We start from the raw sequence: 21,299 nt of genomic DNA, 5'->3' as shown, positions 1-21,299 counted from the left end.
TCATTTACCTACCTCTTTCTCACTAAGAAAGTTTTTAGTTGTTGTTTAGTTTTCCTATTTAAAAAAATTCAATGATAAATGTCTGTCTTCCACACCCATATGCATGCACATACACATTCTATGGCAGTTAAGAGCAAAATTCCAAGTTAAACAGAATACCAAGGACAGTCTGGAAGGGAAAAAGCGCACAAAGGTAGAAGGCAGCCTTTGGATTGAAAAAAAAGGATCCATGGCTTTAGTCTTTTTTTTTTTTTTTTTTTTTTTTTTTAATTTTGTTTTAAGTTCTGGGATACATGTGCAGAACGTGCAGGTTTGTTTCATAGGTAAACATGTGCCATGGTGGTTTGCCGCACCTATCAGCCCATCACCTATATTTTAAGCCCTGAATGCATTAGCTACTTATCCTTATGCTCTCCATCCCCCTGCCCCTGAGACAGGCCCCAGTGTGTGTTGTTCCCCTCCCTGTGTCCATATGTTCTCATTGTTAAGCTCCCACTTATGAGTGAAAACATGCAGTGTTTGATTTTCTGTTCCTCTGTTTGCTGAGGATGATGGCTTTGTCTATGTCCCTGCAAAGGACATGATCTCATTCCTTTTTTATGGTTGCATAGTATTTCATGGTGTATATGTGCCATATTTTATTTATCCAGTCTATCATTGATGGGCATTTGGGTTGATTCCATGTCTTTGCTATTGTGAATAGTGCCACAATAAACATTCACATGTATGTATCTTTATAACAGAATGATTTATATTCCTTTGGGTATATACCCAGTAATGGAATTGCTGGATCAAATGGTATTTCTGGTTCTAGATCCTTGAGGAATCACCACACTGTGTTCCACAATGGTTGAACTAATTCTCACAGGCTTTTCCAAAGCAGCTGGTGTAACCACCTTCTTCATCCTCTTTTTTACTTCCTTGAGCCATTGTGGGGATTTCTTCCCTTGGCTCCTTTACAGATGAGAGTTCTTTACTCATACCTTGGCAGCATCTATTGAAAATAAAATGTCACCCTATGGCCCAGCAGTAACATCTCTAGGTATCTATCCTTGTAATCTTTTGCCTTTGCACAGGGGACCATGATAAGGACATTCAGTGCTGCATGGCTTTTAAGAGGCCCAAAGTGGAAATGACCTTTGGATCTTACAGAATGGGAATAGCTAAATAATTATGGTGAAATAATAAGAGGAAATGCCATACAGTACTTAAAATGGATGACTAAACGTGTATCAATATGATAGATGTCCCAAACATATTTTGCACTGAAAATAGCAAGTTGCAGAACAGTATGACACCATTAATGCAAAACACCTAAACCCATATTATATGTTTTATGTGAATTATGAATATGCATATTGTGTGCATGTAAAAGTGTGTGTGTGTGTGTGTGTGTGTGTGTGTGTGTCGGGGGGACCTCATTACCTCTGGGAATATGGGGAAGGGATTAGGATGAGGAGATTGGTCAAAGGGGATCTTAGCTATATCCACAATATTCTAACTTTTAAAAGTAGAATTGAGTCATACAAATTACTTATGGAATTAAATATCTAAAGAATTATTAGACTTCTGCCTTAACAGAATGTCTGGATAGGGTAAAATAATCAAACTGGGTTCTGTGGAACACTTGGGCTCTGTCAAACATCAATGGGTATTTGTTGATTTCTAATGTCATTAATCATATAGAGGTCACAGAATAAAATAGAATTAGCACTGGACTCAGAGGGATCAGAAAACTCAAACTTTCCTTCCATCCTCACTTTCTGTGAGGGAGCTTGTCAAAGATGGAATGGCTCTAAATGACTCTATAGCAGCTTTCCTTTCTTTTAGCAGTGTTATAATATTTTGTTAAATATATGTCTTTAAATTTTAGGACTTTGTTTCAGGTCTTTGTAAATAAGAGGATAGGTGGGAGAGGTAAAGAATGTATTCTTTCTGCCATCTACATATAAACTCAGAATCTTTGTGACCTAGTAAAGGTTCAAAGAAGCCTGCCAATGGCCTATTTGCAATATTAAAAGATGAGATGAGACCTAACAGGACCTAGCAGATGACATCTATCTTCTCTCTTGATAAGCGCTCCTCCATTCTCTCCCATTTCATGATATAGGAAATCACGCTGTGTGACAGGAGTAGGTTGGAATTGGAGGAAGAGATCTCAGGCAGTTGTTATCAGTTTGGGGCTCTGTAAAATCTTTGGGAAAACTTCTCTGGGTCAGGTTAATTCCAGGACTCTCAAGGCAGTGGAGGGAGGATGCCATGAGGTCAATGAAATCCCTTGAGATTCTACTGGTCTTAGCATTCTATATTTTTAATTTTATGCCCCAGAATCGAGGGGACATGGCCATGGGAGAATGTGGCTTTATAGCCATAATGGTAATCTCCTCCTCAAAAACATTTGGGTGCTCAAATAAGGAAACACTGTGTAAAACGAAGTTAATATGTGTCTGTACTGCAGGACTCTTCATAGCCTTTGAAATGCCAGTCCACCCAGGGACTCTCCAAAATTAGGGTAGCATATGCAATGGGTTTCTACATGTGTTTGATTTTTTTTCTCTTCCCTCCCTGTAGTAAATAGCACATATGGAATACGGGATGGTAAAAGGCAGAATGAGAAAGTGCTACCTCATCTTAGTGAAGTTCAGTGAAGTTCTCAAACTGCTATGATGGTTAATTTTATGTGTCAACTTGACTGGACCATGGGATGCCCAGATATTTGGTTAAACATTATATCTTGGTGTGTCTGTGAGGGTGTGTCTGGATGAGATTAGCATTTGGATCAGCAGACTGACTAAAGCAGATTGTCCTTTCCAGTATAGGTGGGCTTCACCCAATCTGCTGAGGACCTGAATAAAAAGGTGAAGCAGGGAGAATTCACTCTCTTTGCCTGAATTTTTGTGCTGGGACACTGGTATTCTGCCCTCAGACAGGGACTCACATTATCCTTGTATGATCAGTGCTCCTGGTTCTCAGGCCTTTGGACTTGGACTGAAAGGTCATCACAGGTGTTTCTGAGTCTCCAGTTTGAGATGGCAGATTGTGGGACTTCTCAGCCTCCATTATTCAATAAGCCATTTCCTTATAATAAATCTTATATATATTTATATTTTATTGCTTCTGTTTCTCTGGAGGACCCTGCCCAATACACACCAACTAAAAGGGATGCTTACTGGACTCCATACTGGGTTCTCACACTTACTATAGCAAGAAAAGAGTAGAGATTATGAGTAGCTTTGCTAGTAAGAGCCTACAATTCCATCATATAAAGCCTTCAATTCAAGCTGAAGTACCATGCCATTGGTATGTGCTGCCACCACCAAGTTGGCTCTCACAGGGACTGGCACACAGCCACACACATCCCTGCAATCATGACCTTTGATAGTGAGGTGAGGAGTTGGATAACCAGGCGACATCTCTGCTCCAGCCAGAGATGACTGGAGGCAATTCATGGTGAAGATGGATGAAGATAAAAATTCAGGTTTGGGGAGTTTGTGGGCATTTAGGAGATTCTGTTATCCTCTTTCTTGATTTCTTGGAGGACAGTGTCATCTTAACCATAACTGACGTCTGTCTGAGCTGCTTGGGAGTCCATGATGATAAATTACTGAAAAGACTGAAGCAATTATCCAGTTAATTTAGGTTGAGCACCTATATTATCTTCAACACCACAAAAATGTTCTTCTCCTAGCAGGAGATCTCCTCTATTAATATTATGATTGCCTAATAAAAAATGTGACGTAAAGCAGAGGGCAGCTACGTCTACACGTGCTTGCTGATGAGGAACAGCACACACAAATGGTGACAGGTAATGATTAACTTAAAGTGTCTAAATACGTCTGAGCCCCGCTGAATAAAATGCTTAAATCTAAGAATGGCTGTCGGTGCAGGAAGGGTGTGTGGAGTATTTCCAATGTCTCCTTTCTCTTATAGTAGCCTATGCTAGATGAAACTATGCGTTCAAGATTCCACTGCTGCGTCAGTGCTGTGACATGGTTGGGAGCACAGGCTTTGAAGTCAGGAGCCCGAGGCCAGGTCTCAGGTGTACTGTGTCCTAGTTGTGCATGTTTGGGCACTGGGCAGGTTTCTTGTAAGAATCAAGAGTAAGTGCAAGAATGTTAAGTGATAAGCAACGTGCTGGGCATGGAGTGAGTGCTCAGTAAATTAAAGCTGTTATCATCACCATCACCATCATCATCACCATCACATCATCAACATGATCATGTTTACACCCAACAGCTGGGACAGGTGCATAAGAAATAATTTGGCTTCTAGTTTGAAAGAACTATGAAATAGGATCTATACACAGATACATCCTAGTTAACTATGGGGAAGTGGCTTTTTCCTTAAAAGTTTCAGAAAGAGTTCTTCAAAAAAGTTGGGCTTTGGTGGTTTAGTTGTGGAATGGTGGTGAGATGGGGAAAGGACATAGGTTGTGCATTCACAAAGTCGGGTTTGAATTCCAGCTTCACTCCTCACCAGGTAAGTGACCTCAGGCTTTACTTTCTTGAGCATCAATGGCTTTATCTACAAAATGGGATAATGGACCAGGTGTGGTAGCTCATGCCTATAATCCTAGCACTTTGGGAGGTCAGGATGGGAGAATTGCTTGAGACCAGGAGTTTGAGAGCAGCCTGGGCAACATAATGAGACCCTGTTTCTACAAAAAATTAAAAAGTTAGCTCAGCATAAATTAAAAAGTTATGCATCAATTAAAAAGTTAGCAGCATAGTCCCTGCTACCTGGAAAGCCAAGGCAGGATTGCTTGAGTCTAGGAATTTGAGGTAGTAGTGAGCTATGATTATGCTACTGTACCCAGCCTGGGTGACAGAGTGAGACCCCATCTCTAAAAAATAGAAATAAATAAAAAACAAATGAATGAAGCAGGGATACCAATTCCTGGGCTTCAGGGAAGATTGTCAGATAACATTTGAACAGCATCAGGCACATACAGGTTCAATAACAGCTGGTTCTAATATCCAATAGAGACTGGACAAGCTCTTGTGAACTTCAGGGGAGCATTTTAATCTGCCTTTACAACATGAAACACCCAGCTAAAAGGTGGCTGGATCTAGTATTTCAGTTAACTTAACCAGCACAGCCAAATCACAGCTTAGTTGCTGGGAGCTATGGTGTCACTTAACAGAAAAACCCATAATGATATAACAGAGCCAAGAAAATCTTCTGAGACATAGAAGTCACTCTGCCAATACAAGGTATCATTATAGAGGTGAATTCCTAAAACAGGCCAGATCTGTGACTCCCTGGTGCCCCTGCCAGAATTGATCTCGAAGTGGTAGATTACAACAGCTAGGGTACATCTACAAGCTGCCTGGGACTTTCTTGTCTTCTCCTCACAGTCAAAATGGCTTCCTGGCTTGGTTCCACCAGCTTTGCCTTCATTCCTACACCAAGAGTCATGACTGCAGCATGCCTTCAGGATGACTGTGTATCATGGGCTTTGGCTTCCACATCTCAGCTCCCAGCCAGTCCTCCCAGGGTCTTGGAATGGCTTCTGCTCCGGCTTGGCCAGCCTGCTGGGAGAAGGACCCAGGAAGAGGGAAGGAATGTGGAGGTGGCCTGCAGGGGACACCCCTATCTGAGGAAGCATCTTGGGAGAGTGGCAATATCTGAGCAAATGGGGAAGAGCAGAACTGGCTGCCTTGAAGTTCTGAGGGGGACAAAGAGGTTGCTGTAGCATTTGTAAAGTCAAAACCTGGAATCAACCAGAATGCTCATGAATAGGAGAATGGTTGACTAAATGAGGATGTATCTGTGCTATTGTAGAATTACCTAACTGTTACAGAGGGAGTCAGAGCTCAGTCCTTTCACTCAGAGGAATGTCAGTGCTATTAGGAAAACAAAGTGCAGAGCAGTATATGTGAAACCACGTCCATATGTGTACAAATAAGAATGGCTTCCCTTTATTATCTATTGTATGCCAGGGACTGTGCTAAGTGCTTCTAACTAATGCGTTAACAATTTGAATCTCACAACAACCTGATATACGTATTAGATGTATTAGACGTTTCCCTGGAGAACTGAAGACATTTAGTAGAAGGAGGCAGATGGTAAAAACCTCTCTCTATACATACTCTCTTTCATTTGCTTTCAAGTGTATGTGAACTGTTGAACTTGTTTGGCTGTGTCTGTACCATTACTGAATTTAATTTGTGTTGTCTGACAGCTTTTCAAAGAAAACACCTTCACTGAATCCTCAGGGCCCACACATAACATACACTAAAAACCAAACAGAAATACGGTCCTACTCACCACAGACTACCAAGAAAAGCCTTTTTCTCCAGAAGTACATTTTCGAGGCCTTAGGTGAAATATACACTGCCTAATAAAACCCATACTTGAGTGGAGGGTAAAGGCAGGAAAAAGACAGGTAGAACAAACAACTCATTTTCCAAGAGTTCAATTTCAAATTTTTAAAAATTGTACCCATAGCTGGCTATGTTAAAATGTCCTTTTAGATAAAATAAATTGGTATAAATCCAAAAGGGTCAGACAGTATCTGTTAATTATTACTATTTACAAAATACTGGAAGTACACAGGGAGCTTCAGGGCCATGTACAGGTTACAGTTTCTCCCTTGAAGGGTTCTACTTGTTTATAGATGAATTCAATACCCAAGAAAGCAGGTCTGCCTGTGGATTTATCAAATACCATATTTCAATGGGGTGTGGGAATGTGACAGTAATTCTGAACTTAGGTAAGTTTTATAGATTAATTTCAGTACAAAAGAGAAATAGTTTAAGTTACTCCCGATGATAGAAAAGCAACATTTTGTCTGTGTAAAACCTTCAGACTACACACAAAAAATGTACAACATGTTAGAACATAAAAATTACCCTTAATACTACTCTTAGAGATAATTTCTAACATTTTTGGTAGATTTCTATTCATCGGATAGTGCCTGTTAATTATTATTATTTGTAAAGTATTGAAAGTGTACAGGGAGCTTCAGGGCCATGTATATGATATGATTACTCCCTTGAAAGGCTTGACTTCAAAGGTTTTCAGCAGCTATTGGACAGTAAGTTTGAAGATCTACTTAAAGTGGATAAATTCCTAGAAAAAAGATGAAATGCCTAAACTGGTATAAATAAGGTATAATAAACTGGTATAAATAAGAAATATATATATATTATTTTTTTGTTTTGAGATGGAGTCTTACTCTGTCACCCAGGCTGGAGTGCAGTGGCATGATCTTGGCTCACTGCAGCCTCCGCCTCCTGGGTTCAAGTGATTCTCATGCCTCAGCCTCCTGAGTAGCTGAGACTACGGGCATGAGCCATGACGCCTGGCTAATTTTTGTATTTTAGTGGAGATGGAGTCTCGCCACGTTGGCCAGGCTGGTCTAAAACTCCTGACCTCAGGTGATCCACCTGCCTCGGCCTTCCAAAGTGCTGGGATTACAGGAGTGAGCCACCACGCTTGGCAGAAATATATAATTTGAATATATCAATGAATATTAAATAATTTGAAATGATAAACAAAGATCCTCCTTACTCAACTCTAGGCCCAGACGATTTTATTAGAAAGTTCTACTAAATTTTCAAGGAATATTAATTCCCATTTTATACAAGTTGTTTTTGCAAAACAGAAAAAGGGCAAAATCTATATGTATCATTTTATGTGTAATAAGCATAGACTCATTCCAAAATTAGATGAGGATAATACAATGAAGAAAATAATAGCTCACTTTTTAATGTATAATTATATACATTAAAAATTGTACATAATATATTAGCTAAACTAATTATAGATTTAAAGAAATACCTTAAGACCAAATAGGGCTTATTTTGTATTTTTTTTTTTTGAGATGGATTCTCACTCTGGTGCCAAGGCTACAGTGCATTTGGATGTGATATTGGCTCACTGCAACCTCCGCCTCCTGGGTTCAAATGATTCTCCTGCCTGAGCCTCCTGAGTAGCTGGGATTACAGGCGTGCACCACCATGCCTGGGTAATTTTTGTATTTTTAGTAGAGATGGGGTATTGCCATGTTAGCCAGGCTGGTCTCGAACTCTTGGCCTATTAGAGTTTATTTTAGACATGGAAGGATGCTTCAATAGAGAAAATTCATTTGTGTATGTTAGTGTATTAACAGACTAATGGAGAATAATAGTATATGATTATATCAATCAACCTCCAAAATATAAATTTGATAAGGTTCAACACAAATTTATGATCAAAACTCTTAGGGAATTAGGAATAGTAGGGAATTTCCTTAACTTGGTAAAAACGATTTCTACTAACAATTTATAGTAACTCTTATACTTAATGGAGAAACTTTAGACTTATTTTCTCTATGCTAAAGTTAAGACAAGGATGCTTACTATTACCACTAGAGGTCTTGGCTAAAGCTAAAGGAAAGACAAATAAATAAGAATGAGGGTTAGAAAGAGTAGTAGATTATATTCTTATTTCCAATTATCCACTACCACCTTCCCTGCAAGAGTTTTGCACTTGCCTGCCCATTACCATGTGATTTCTAGAGCCTTCCTCTGAGAAGAGAACACTTTTTACCCTATTGTCATTTTACTTAAGCATGGAATTTGTTTCAGCCAACGAATATGAATGAATTTGACAGTTATGAGCAGAAGCTTTAAAAGTCATTGTGTAGATCCGCTGGTTTCTTTGCATTTTTCCTCTGCTCTGAGAATACTGTGTTCCTGGGGCTGCTTCTTCTGTTCAGATCCCAGAATAAGAAAATATACAGAGGGAGCTGCAGTCAATATATACTCAACATGTTACATAAGTGAGAAACAGATGTTTGTGATTGTAAGTCACTGAGTTTTGGGAGTTATTTGTTATCACAGCATAACTTAGTGAGAGCTGACTAATGGAGAAGGTAAGAGAGAAAACTTTCTTCATTTGCATATATATGATCATTTATCCAGAAAAATCCAACAGATTTCAAAAGCAAAGTGTTAGAACCAATAAGAGAACGATTAAAATCATTGGATACATCAATCCTTTTAATTTTTTTTAGTGCTAGCAATAGTAAATCAGAAAACATAATAAATAATAATATATCATTCCCACAACTAATAAGTCTATTAACTATATAGGAGCTAATTATATTAATAAAATAATATAAAAGCTATCTGCAGAAAAGATGATCTGAATAAGTGAAGAAAATTCCTGAGCTTTTGGATGAGGCAATATTATACTAGAAAAACATAAATTCTCCATTTAATCTATAAATTTGATGCAGTCCCATCAAAAATTCTACTTATATATTTTTGAGCAATATAATACAACTTACTCTAAAATTTATGTGGAGGAATAAAAGTTTATAAACAGCAAAGTCAAGCTCAAAAAACATAAGTAGAGAATGGTCTTGTCCCACTAGATATGAAAACATGTGACAAAGTCACAGTAACAAAAACAGTGCTACATTGGTGCAAACAAAACAAAACACACAAGAAACCAAAAACCCTAGATAAACAGACCGATAAAATAGGACACAGAGCTCAGACACAAACACATGTATATAGGTGGAAACTTAAGTATGATAAAGAGAATATCATAAGTCAGTATCTATCAGCTTACTTTGGGAAAATTGGCTCACTATACACAGAGTAAACTAGATCCTTACCTCACATAACAAACGAATGTGGCCCCCACTTGAATTAAAGATCTAAAAGCAAAAGGTACAACTATTCAGTTAAAGGAGTATGATGTAGGAGAATATCTTGGTGACTGAGCTTAGGGCAGGAAAACCTTTTTAAACACAAGTTCAAAAGGCATACTCATAAAGAAAAGTGTTGATGACTTTGAACATCAACATTATGGCTTTCTGTTTGAAGAAGACACCATGAGCAAATTTATTACACACATGTCAACATGGGAAAAGTATTAGAAATGTCTAAAACCCACAAGGGCCAAATGAATAACACAAGTAATTGCTGCAAATCAACAAGAGAACGGCAGCAACCCTCAGTAGAAAGATAGGCAGAGGATACCAACAGGCAATTTACAGGAGAGGAAGCTCAAATTACTACTAAACTATATGAAAGAAATGATGCCCAAATCCTGAGTTATCTGAGAAATGTAAATTAAAACAACAACAAGTTGTCTCATGTTTTACTTATTAGACTGGCGGAAGTTAGAAAGATGGATAAGACCAAGTGGTGGCAGAAATATTCCCACATACAGACATACAGGAATTTTATCGTTGCTGATGGAGTCACTGCGTCATTACTGCAGCCTTTTTGGAAAGCATCTGTCACTACTTAGTCAACTAAGAAAATGCACACTCTATAACCCAGCAATTATACCTCTAGGTATGTACTTCAAAGAAAATATTGTATGGATCCTTCAGGGGATGTGCATGAGGATATTAATTACATGTTACTTGTAGCATTAGAGACTTGGAAGCAACCTGTGAGTCCGATAACTGAGAAAGCAGATGGAGAAAATGTTGAGGACACACATTCTGGAGTACTAAGCAACATTTAGAAAGAATAAATTAGAGGTACACACAGCAACATATTGTGAATTGTGGATCTTCAAAACATAGTGCTTAATGAAAAAAGTAAGATGAATGAGATGTATGATAGTTTCACATAATTACAAAACATTGTATAAAATAATAATTATTTTGCAATATACATATACAAAAAAGCACATGTTAACACATTAGAGTGGTTGACGAAGGTGGAAATGGAGCCCAAAGAAGCACAGAAAAAAGTCATTCTTAAGCCCATACCCAGAGGTAATAACTATTGACATTTTGTATCATCTCATAGGTCATAATAATAATGGCTATGGTTTACAGATCACTCACTATGGGGCAGGAACTATGCTAAATGCTTAAGATACTTTATCCATTGAATCCTCCCAGCAACCTCAGGAAGCCAATTCCATTATTATTTTCTTTAAAGAAGAAAGTGAAACTGAGAAAGATTAAACAATCTGTCCAAGGTCATCTAGCCAGGAACAGAATGGATTTGAATCCATGTCAATCTGACACTAATATCTTTGCACTTAATCATTACCCAGGTTTGCTTTCATCCAGACTTTTAGCAACGTGACACCACAAGCTCACATTTCTTGTTACGAGAATGAGATCACACCACAGTACTGCTTCATAGCATGCTGTTCAAAAAATTTAAATTTTAACCATAGAATGAATCTCCACCTTAGTAAACATACATCCTCAATCTCATTTTAAAAGGCAGCATAGTATTTCACTGTCTAAATGAATGATGGAGGAATATAATAGAATAATGGGGGATGATTCTATCTCCAAAAGCTAAACATTTAACAGGCCCTGAAAGAAAGACTCCACCTATGTCAGACATGTGTTGATTGAAGAGGGGTTCTTTTGCGTGTGTGTGTGTGTGTATGTGTGTGTGTGTGTGTGTGTGTGTGGGGGTGGGTTTCTTCTTCTTTTTGTAAAATGCAGAAAATCTGCTAGACAAATTCAAAAAGAGCAGTAACGCTGAGAAGGAATTCTTGATAACTATTAAATAGTGAGGAAAACAAGAGCTACTGGATAATCTTTCCACTTAATTGGATAATCTTTCAACTTAATTGGACCCTGGAAATATGTAGAGGATGCATTTTGATGATTTGTTACACTGAAAACAGTGCCACCAGATAATGTAACCAATACAAATACAATTATATTTATTTAAGGCAGTGGTTATCTTTTAAAAGATAGACTTTTGGATGTTGTTGAAAGATGCTGAAGGAAGATGATAAATTTCACTCGTGGATTAGTCTTAGCTGTCTAAAACCAGTGATTTTCTCAATGAACTTTCTGGGCATGCCTCACAGAGCTAATTCTTAAGTAGATAACAGCGTCAAAGGATTCAAGCTCATGAGAAGGGAAATGTTGTGTCAGTTTCTGCTAGTTAGTCTCAGTAATAACGACAGCACATGGCACGGGAACAGAGCTTTACACTTCTTAAACTCAAATAGCCACTGGCATATTTGATTGCCCGGTTAGCCAAATGAGCTATATTGGGTAAGTGACATTATCACCTCCTTGAAGATGAGGAAAAGGTTTAGGAGATTTCGTCAAGTTCCACAGTAGTATCTTTTTGGAAATTCCAAGCTCGGTGCTCTTCCTCCTACTTCATACTTTCTCTGAACCTGGAGTAAAACATCATTGTTTATTCTGAATTGTACAAAATTATTAATTTTTAATGATATATAGAGAGTACAGCCACCGTAAATATCAAAACTGATTTTTGTGCATGTCCAGATGAGCTTGCTTTGTTGCACACATGCAGATGTGCAAACTAGCATTTTAACCAGCAGAATAACTTGCTTTTATTTTTACACTGGGAATTTTGTTTAGAGAGCACAGTGAGGTGGGAGAGCGGAGAGTATCCATGCTGTTTTGAAGTACACAGGATGGAGTTTATCCAGAGGCCAAGTTTTACAGGTATTGTCTTTTGGTCTCCCAGTGGGTTAGACAAAGGCCGTTTACTGTGACGTCATGTAATGAAACAAAACCAAAAACAATGCAGATTTCCTTCAGATCACAATCTGCTCCAAGGAACAGCTCTATAGAAGCCCTTAAAATGAACTGTTTAAATGATAATCCATTTAAAACATATTTGCTGAGTGCCCACTCAATTATTAGCTTGCTGTTTTGCAAAAGTAATAGAAATATTTGAAATGCTGTCTGGTAAACAGAAGAATGTAGCTGGCATTCCATTAAAATTAGAGGTGAAAAGTATCCTCAGAAAAGAGTGGGGAGATAGATCACAGTGTTTTGGGGTAGAGGAATAGGAAAGGCAATTTGAATTAGACCTTCAAGGACAGGAAATAGTTTAACAGAGATGATGGGAGGCCACAGGATGGGACAGTCCAAGAGTTCAGAGGTGGGGCAACTGATGGCATTTTCAGCATATCCTTGTTGAGTGCGTATGGCTGTGAGAATAGGGTTCTTGGAGTGTTTCACACCTTTTCTTATCCTCATTCTGCTGCCTCTGTTTGGTGAGCATTGCTTACTCCCTCTCCCTTTTTGCTTTCCTGGAAAACTCCTACTCATCCTCAAGAGTCAATACAAATATTTCCAACTTTGTATGCCCTTTTACTGACACTCCCAAATGTGACTCATCCCTGTTACTGTATCCAAACACACCTCCACTGCATTTGTCCCACTGTATGACAATCATCTGCTTGGGCACCAGTGTCTCCTGCCAGCCTGGTAGCCTTGGAAAGAAGGAACACGCTGTCTTACCAGCCTTTGTATTTCTACTACCTAGCACAATGCCTGACACACTGCTAGCTCTTAATAAGTATCCTTTAAATAGTTTTTCCACTTTTCTACCTAAAGGTTTACAAGTCTTTTGTAGGTTGTTTTCCTCATTACCTTATAGCTTTGGTTGCTATCATAGTGGTATTTTTTTTTTTAAAATAAAAATTTTCCCACTGCTTATGGATGAATAACTAAATTTGCAATGGACTTTTATATATTAATATATCTAAAAATTACTTTATTATCTGAATTTTAAGAATTTGTCTGAAAATGTTTTTGTGCTATGTAGATAATTTAGCAATTGCTAATGCTAGAGTTTTATTTTCTCTTTTTTAATGCTTATATATTTAATTTTTCCATCTTCTTGCTATTCTGGCTAAGATTTTCAATGTGTTATTCAATAGAAGTGGTGATAGAGGGCTTCATGGTCTTAATCCTGATTTTAATAGGAATGCTTGCAATATTTCTTCACTAAATATGATGATGGTTCCAGGTTTTCTATAGATACCATTTATCCAGGTAAGAGGCTTATTTCTTACTCCTAGTAGCTAATAAATTTTGTCAGGAATGGTTGTTGAATTTTATTGATTCCTTTTTTGAATATGTTGCAATGGTCATATATATTTTTTCTACTATTCACTGGATGATGTGGTGAACTATATATTAGTCCGTTCTCATGCTACTATGAAGAAATACCCAAGACTGGGTAATTTATAAAGAAAGAAGGTTTAATTGATTCACAGTTCCGCGTGGCTGGGGAGGCCTCAGGAAACTTACAATCACGGCAGAAGGCACCTCTTCACAAGGCAGCAGGAGAGAGAATGAATGCAAGCCAGGGAAATGCCAGACACTTATAAAACATCAGATCTGGTGAGACTCACTCATTATCACGACAACAGGATGGGGGAACCTGCCCCTATGATTCAATTACCTCCACCTGGTCCCGCCCTTGACACATGGGGATTATGGGAGTTACAATTCAAGGTGAGATTTGGGTGGGACACAGAGCCAAACCATATCAACTACATTAACAGATTTTGTAAATTTGAATTAAACTTGCATTTTGGGAAAAAGCCCAAACCCCAAATTATGAGTCATATTTTTGTACATTGCTTAATCTAGTTTGCTAATATATCATTTAGGGTTTTTGCATCTGTTTTCATGAATGAGACTAGAAAATAATTTTTTCTTCTATTTTTCTTTTTTTCTTTTTTGAGATAGAGTCTTGCCCTGTTACCCAGGCTGGAGTGCAGTGGCACGATCTCAGCTCACTGCTACCTCTGTCTCCTGGGTTCCAGTGATTCTTCTGCCTCAGTCTCCTGAGTAGCTGGGACTACAGGCATGTGCCACCACCCCCAGGTAATTTTTGTATTTTTAGTAGAGCCGGGGTTTCATCATGTTGGCCAGTCTGGTCTTGAACTCCTGACCTCACGTGATCTGCCCTCCTCAGCCTCTCAAAGTGCTATTTTTCTCGTTAATTTTCTCTATCAAGTTTTAGAAGGCTGTAAAATGAACTGGAGAGTGTTATCCCCAACCATTTTCTTCTATTTTTTGAGTAAGTTTAAGGTTGAAATGATCTGTTCATTGACTACTTGGTGGAACTCACCTATAAAACTGGATCCTAAGTAATCTATAGGGAAGATTTTAAACCACTGATTTACTTTCTTTAGTAGTGATAGGATAAATTAAAATTTTCTATTTTTCTAAGATTGGTTGTGGCAATTTTCATAGCAATTTTATCTACATTTTCAAGTTTGTTGACATAATGCTGTTTATAACATTCTCTTGTTTTATTTTTTAAAGATTTACTGTGTAATTTAAGTGCAATAAAATGTACCCACTTTAAGTGTAAAGTTCAGTGAGCTTTGTTAAATGTATTTGGTTATGCAAACAACACTACAATATGCGTTAGAATACCTTTCTCACCTCAACAAAGTTCTCATGCCCTGTTATGCTCAATTCCTGCTTTTGGACAACTAAATATCTGTTTCTGTTCCTACAATTTTACCTTTTCCATAACTTAATATAATTGAGATCATGATATTTAGTCTTTTATACCTAATTATTTCCATTAGAATGTTTTCATCCATGTTGTTGCGAATATCAGTAGTTTGTTTTTCTTTATTGTGGAGTAGTATTCCATTGTATGGATATACCACATTTTGTTTATTCATTTTTCAGTTGATAGACATTTAGATTGTTTCCACCTTTTGGTGATTACATACAATGACTGCTATGACCATTGTATACAAATATTTGTGTGAACATATGCTTTCATTTCTCTTGAGTAGATACCAAGGAGTGAAATTTGTGTATTGTACAGAAAGCATGTCTTTAACTTTTTGAGAAACTACCAAATTTTGCTCCAAAGTGGCTCCTATCAGTGATATATGAGAGTTCCAGTTGTTCCATATCACTTTGTCAACACTTTTTATCATCAGATTTTAACAATTTTAAAGAGTCTTAGCCATTTTAGTATATGTGTAGGCGTATCTCATTGTGGTTTTAATGACCAATGATATTGAATACTGTCTCCTGTACTTCTTTGCATATCTTCTTTCGGAAGGTTATGTTCAAATCATTTGTCCATTATTTACGCATATGCCCATTTACATTTTTACTGGATTGCTTTCTAATTTTGAATTGTGAGTTCTTTTTATGAAAGGTCTTCAAAAAGTTCATGGAAAATGGAATTAAAAGATGAAAATAAAATTCATTTCTTTCTTTTTTTTTGAGATCCCAGCACTTTGGGAGGCCGAGGTGGGTGGATCACGAGGTCAGGGGTTCGATACCAGCCTGACCAACATGGTGAAACCCCGTCTCTACTAAAAATAGAAAAATTAGCTGGGCTTGGTGGTGGGCACCTGTAATCCCAGCTACTCAGGAAATTATTTCTTAATATAAGCTCTATCAAGGTCAAGACACTTTTGTAAGCAATAAAACTAGCCATTTAGCTCATCTTAAAGAACTGAGGGTCCTGGGAATTTAGCCACATCAATGCAGTTTTTTTTTTTTTTTTTTTTTTTTAAGAGACAGGATCTCACTATGTTTCCCAGGCTGGTCTTGAACTCCTGGGCTCAAATAATCTTCCCACCTTAGCCTCTCAAAGTGCTGGGAATACAGGCATGAGCCAATGTGCCTGGCCCCATAAACGCAGTCTTTTTACATTGCTAACTGAAGAAAAATGAGAGTTCTTTACAGATTTTTTAAAACTAGGAAACAAAAAGAAGTCAGAAGGAGCCAAAGGACTAAGGTGGATACATAATGATTTCTCACCAAAACTCTCACAAAATTGCCCTTGTATGAGAACAGGAATGAGCAGGAGCATTGCTGTGGTGGAGGAGGGCTCTCTGGTAAAGTTTTCCTGGACATTTTTCTACTAAAACTTTGGTTAACTTTCTCAAAACACTCTCATAACATTATCATTCTTTGTCCCTCCAGAAAATCAACAGTACAATGCCTTGAGCATCCACAAAAACTGTTACCATGACCTTTGCCATTGACAAGCTCACTTTTGCTTTGACTGGATCATTTTCACCTCTTGGTAGCCATTGCTTTGATTGTGCTTTGTTTACAGGATTGTGCTAAGTAAATGCTTCAGGATCTTGATCCCACTTGTATACATTTGTATTGAAAGCTCTGCTCTTGTCTGCAGCTCATCTGGGTGCAATGGTTTTGACACCCAGTGAGTGAAAAGTTTGCTCAACTTTAATTTTTCAGTCAGCATGTGTAAGCTGAACCATGCTGTTAATTGTTGGTCCTCTTCAATTAGGGCATGAACAAGATTAGTTTTTTCCTGTCAAATTGATATGGATGGTTTGCTGCTGCAGGCTTCATCTTCAAAATTGTTTTGTCCCTTCTTAAATTGTGTTATCCATTCATAAACTGCTGATCTCTTTGGCATTGTCCCCATAAACGTTTGTAAAGCATTAATGAGTTCACCATTATTCCATCCATGCTTCACCTGAATTAGCCTTGTTACTATTTTTGGAGAGAGGGTTACTATATTGCCCAGGCTGGACTCGAACCCCTGGCTCAATCGATTCTCCCACTTAAGCCTCCCGAGCCACCATACATTTGTTGTTTGTTCTTGCTTCAAATTTAGCTGAATTCATGTTTCTTTGATAGGGGTTATTTTCAAATTAATGTCTTATCCTTCTTAGTGTCTAAAACTAGATCCTGTTCAGACATGTTACAACAAGTTAGTATGAGTTTATTCTGGTGCAGAAAAATTTTGAAATCCATGCATACTTTTTTTTATAATATGCCTTTTCCATGAAGTTTTTGAAGTCCCACAGTATATTCTGGATACAAATCCTTTGTAAGACCCTCTTATCTTTTTATTTTATTTATTTATTTATTTATTTATTTATTTATTTATTTATTTATTTGGATACTGAGTCTTGCTCTTGTTGCAAAGGCTGGCGTGCAGTGGCACCATTTCAGCTCACTGCAGCCTCCGGGGTTCAAGTGATTCTCCTGCCTCAGCCTCCTGAGTAGTTGGGATTACAGGCGCCCACTCCCATGCCTAGCTAATTTTTGTGTTATTAGTAGAGACGGTTTTTATCATGTTGGGCAGGCTGGTCTTGAACTCCTGACCTCAGGTGATCCACCCATCTCGGCCTCCCAAAGTGCTGGGATTATAGGTGTGAGCCACCTTGCCCAGCCCCTCTTATTTTTAATGTCTGCAGCATACATATGCTAATTATATTTCTTTTGTATGTCCAGAATTATTTATTTGTGCCTTTTAAAATTTTTACCTTGATCAATCTTGCCAATTATTTATCATATTATAAATTTTATTAGTCCTTTCAAAAAACAAACTTTTGGTTTTATTAATCATTTCTAATTAATGTTTATTTAACTGACTTATAGTCATACATTTTTTCAGCTTTATTGGGGCATAAAGATTGAGATATATCAAATCCTCACATTGTATACATTAAATATTTCCAATTTTACTTTGTATTTTTTATCTATAAAATTGACAAATAAAATTGCATATATTTTATGTATATAATGTGACGATTTGATATACATATATATTGTGAAATGATTACCACAATCAAGTTAACACATTCACCACTTCACATAGTTACCTTTTTGGTGTTATGAGAACTCTTAAGATCTACTCTCTTAGCAAATTTGAATTATACAATATAATAATATCATCTACAGTACCCATGCTGTAAATTGATCCTCAGAGCTTATTTATCCTATAATTGAAAGTTTGTACCCTTTGACCAATATCTCCCCATTTTCCCCACCCCAGAAACTCCTGGTAACCACCATTCTACTCTGCTTCTATGAGTTTAACTTAAAAAAAATTCCACATGTGAGTGACAGCATACATTATTTGTCTTTCTTTGCCTGGTGTATTTCACTTAGCATAATGCCCTTCAGATTCTTCCATGTTACAAATGGCAGGGCTTTCTTCCTTTTTCATGACTGAATAATATTTCATCGTATGTATATATGTCACATTTTCTTTATCCATTCATCCATTGATGGACACTTAGGTTGTTTCTATATCTTGGCTATTGTGAATAATGTTGCAGTGAACATGGGAGTGTAGATATCGTTCTGAGATACTGATTTTGTTTCCTTCAGATATATGCTCAGAAGTGAGATTGCTAGATCATTCAGTAGTTTTAGTTTTACTTTTCTGAGAAACTTCTGTACTATTTTTCCTAATGGCTGTACCAATTTACATTCTCCCCAACAGTGTACAAAGGTTCCCGTTTCTCCACCTCCTTGCCAACATTTGTTAGCTCTCGTCTTTTTGATAATAGTCATCCTAACAGGTATGAGGTGATACCTCATTTCAGTTTTGATTTGCATTTCCCTGATGATTAGTGATGTTGAGTACTTTTCATATACCTATTGGCCATTTGTAATATCTTTTGAAAAAATACATTTTTTTTTTTTTTTTTTTTTTTTTGAGATGGAGACTTCCTCTGTCGCTCAGGCTGAAGTGCAGTGGCGCAATCTCTGCTCACTGCAACCTCGACCTCCTGGGTTCAAGTGATTCTCCTGCCTCAGCCTCCTGAATAGCTGGGACTACAGGCGCATGCCACCACGCTGGGCTAATTTTTGTATTTTTAGTAGATATGGGGTTTCACCATGTTGGTAAGGCTGGTCTCAAACTCCTGGCCTCATGATCTGCCCACCTCGGCCTCCCAAAGTGCTGGGACCACAGGCATGAGCCACCGCACTTGGCCTGGAAAAATACTCTTATCTTTACTACTTATTTTCTTCTACTATACTTTCCTTTATTTACCTAGCAACCAAAGTAGTTAGTTAGCTATATAACTTACAGCATTTTTTAGTTTTCTAATGTAAGGATCACACTTTCCTTTAGCTGCTGCTTTAGCAGTTATTGTTGTCAGGGATTTTAATTCTATCTTGACTTTTTAAATTTCATGAATTAGGCATTTTTCCTTTGCTTTCAGTTATGCAGTAACACTATATGTTATGTCTGAAGATGTATTTTTTTTTTTTTTCCATTTGTTCTTTCTCCTCTTCCTCATTTCCCCTCCTCTTGACTCATGTTTGGAATTTCTAAATTTGAATTGTTTTATCAATTTTAGAAAATTCTAAGCCCTTTTACTCTTCAAATATTTTTGCCCTCTCATTTTCTCTATGAGCTTCTTCTGTAACTCTAATAAAATGTATATTAGATTAAATTAGTTTCCTTTGTCTCTTACCCTTTCTTTTAATATAATTTTTTCTTTATGCTTCTTTCTGGATATTTTCTTGTGTTCTCTCTTCCACTTTACCTGTTGTCTCTTTAGTTGTGTATAATCTGCTTTTCAATCTCTTCTTGAATTTCTAATTTTGATTTTTATGTTCTCATTTCTAGAAAGTGTTTGGTTTTTTTATGTCTACCTAATAAAGTTTAAGTTTCTAATATCTTTGTTATAATTTTAGTGCCCTCTTTCTTTCAATATTTCTTTAACCCTGTTTATGTTTTGTAACTGATATTTTGAATGTAAGTAGACTTATTGGTCTGATTCTATAGTTTGTAGTTTTGACCATCTCTCGCTCATGGTGGTTTACTTCCTCAAGTGTTTATTTTTGATGGTGAATTCTTTTTTTTTTTTTTTTTTTTGCAGAAACGTCTGTGAGATGTTTTTGAGGCTTGTGTTTGAAATGATTTTTTTTCCAAGAGGATTTGTGTTGGCAGAAGCAGGTTTCTGGGGGAATTCCTGACCCCATATTATTTTAAATTTCCTTACCCTCTCTTACCCCTCCTCTTCCTCCTTCTTTTTCTTGCCACAAAGATTTTATAAATTATCACCCCCAAACTGTGTTTGCAGTACTATAAACCTTAGGAATTCTCAGAAAGACTCTCTCTCTCCTTTTTTAATACACCACCTAAACCCTTAATACAAACAGGCATTTATTTCTATAAGCTCCCTCTGTAGGAAGGTTTTTTTTTTTTGAACAATGAGGTGTGAACTCTGAGTTCTATGACTTCATGAATAGTCTCTGATCTGGTGTCCTACTCTACTTAGATTTCAGGATTTACCTCCTATCTCTCGGAAGAAAGGGCTTTTAAAATTTAGATTCAAAGTCATCAGAAATTGGCAAATGATGCTATTGCAAATACTATTCTGGTGCTTCCTAGCCTCTCTGGAATTATATTTTTAGCCTCCAGAGGATTCCCTACATTTGTGTCAGCTCAACATACGTATGTGTGTGTGTGTGTGTGTGTATTTGTGTGTGTGCATATTTGTGTGTGTGCACACAGTTGCATGTACATGCAACACTTTTAGGCATGCTATATCAGAAAGGGGTTCTCTAAATAGCTAGTCTACTTCTGACTCAAAACAGAAGTCTTTACTCAGATGGTTTTAATGTTGTTTGGGATTGTTTAACCCAAAGTTTCATCGGATCATGCCTTACTCAAAAGCCTCCAGTAACTTTCCATCACACTTAGCATGACATCCAAAGTCCTCCTCATGGCCTGCAAAGTCTGGCAAAATCTGACTTCTACTACCTCTTCAACCTCATCTTCTCTTACTCTCCGTCTCACTGATTTAAATATTCTGGCTTCCTTGCTGTT

General features: G+C 37.3%; 1 protein-coding gene and 1 pseudogene across 3 annotated transcripts in view; both read right to left on the bottom strand.

Annotated features, from left to right (window-relative positions):
* Positions 1–21,299, bottom strand: part of NR3C1 (nuclear receptor subfamily 3 group C member 1) — a 456,865-nt gene that overhangs the window by 250,967 nt on the left and 184,599 nt on the right. The gene's annotated exons all lie outside the window — the stretch shown is intronic.
* Positions 11,392–11,461, bottom strand: LOC126957756 (uncharacterized; annotated as a pseudogene).

Source organism: Macaca thibetana, chromosome 6 (assembly GCF_024542745.1).
Source record: "Macaca thibetana thibetana isolate TM-01 chromosome 6, ASM2454274v1, whole genome shotgun sequence".
Lineage (NCBI taxonomy): Eukaryota > Metazoa > Chordata > Mammalia > Primates > Cercopithecidae > Macaca > Macaca thibetana.
This window is presented reverse-complemented; position numbering and strand designations above follow the sequence as displayed.